Source organism: Sinocyclocheilus anshuiensis, unplaced genomic scaffold (assembly GCF_001515605.1).
Source record: "Sinocyclocheilus anshuiensis isolate Anshui unplaced genomic scaffold, SAMN03320099.WGS_v1.1 scaffold744, whole genome shotgun sequence".
In the NCBI taxonomy this organism is placed as follows: Eukaryota; Metazoa; Chordata; class Actinopteri; order Cypriniformes; family Cyprinidae; genus Sinocyclocheilus; species Sinocyclocheilus anshuiensis.
Genome location: NW_015558574.1, coordinates 164047 through 165143, shown reverse-complemented (window position 1 = coordinate 165143; position 1097 = coordinate 164047).

Here is a 1097-nt window from a genome sequence, read left to right as displayed (position 1 = left end):
GTTTCTGAGGACAGTCGGTTCCCTTCAGATACATTCAAATAAAGGCATCCGAGCGGGGTTTTGACTTGAAACATGCAGTGCTCATATTTATTAAATGACATCATTGCCTTTTGAAGTTTAATCCAGCCTTACCGCAACTCTTGTCTTTCCGTCCCCAACTGTAAGACCTCTTGGAATTATAATTAAGACATTTCTTATACCATTTAACGTATTTAAAACTTTTTATGGCCTTAAGTTTGATATAACTCACTTTAGGAGTTTTTAAGGACCCACGGGTGATCTGTATTTAAGATAGCCCGTGGGGCAGAGTGGTGATACATTTTGGTAGCCCGACTGGAAAACACAATAGCCCCGGGACGTCAGGCTAGCGATTTTGCGAGCTCTGAATAATATCTCTATATTTTCTGGGATTTTATCGATAACGATAATTAGACGATATTTTGCTAAGTGTGTTATTGTGCTGGTACTTTAAGGAATGCCGTAGACAGCCGACTCCTAACGTTTTTGTAAGTGTGCATTATCTTTTGAGTAAAATTCTTACATTTAATCAGTGAATTAGAATAATAAGACATTTGGGCTGTTATCAAGCAAATGAATTCAGTATCAACAAAATTCATCTTTGCAATGCAGAGGAAACACAGAGGCTGCATCTGAAGAGGCATTTCAATATATTTACTCACTTTTTAGTGCAGAACATGAATGCATTTAACCTGAAATTACAAATGCATAAATAATGTTGTGATTTATTAAACATAAAATGTTAAATACTGATATTTGAAATTATTTAAATAATAAAAAGATACTTTAAATGTGAAATTAAAACCGCCAGTAGGTGTCAGCAAGTCACTGTTGGGAGTCATTGCGATTGAACCGAATCATTTTACGGTTGATTCATTAAAGGGGTCATATGATGTTGCTAAAAAGAACATTATTTTGTGTATTTGGTGTAATGAAATGTGTTTATGCAGTTTAAAGTTAAAAAAACACATTATTTTCCACATACTGTACATTATTGTTTCTCTTCTACGCCCCGCCTTTCTGAAACGCGTCGATTTTTACAAAGCTCATCGGTCTGAAAAGCGAAGTGTGCTCTGATT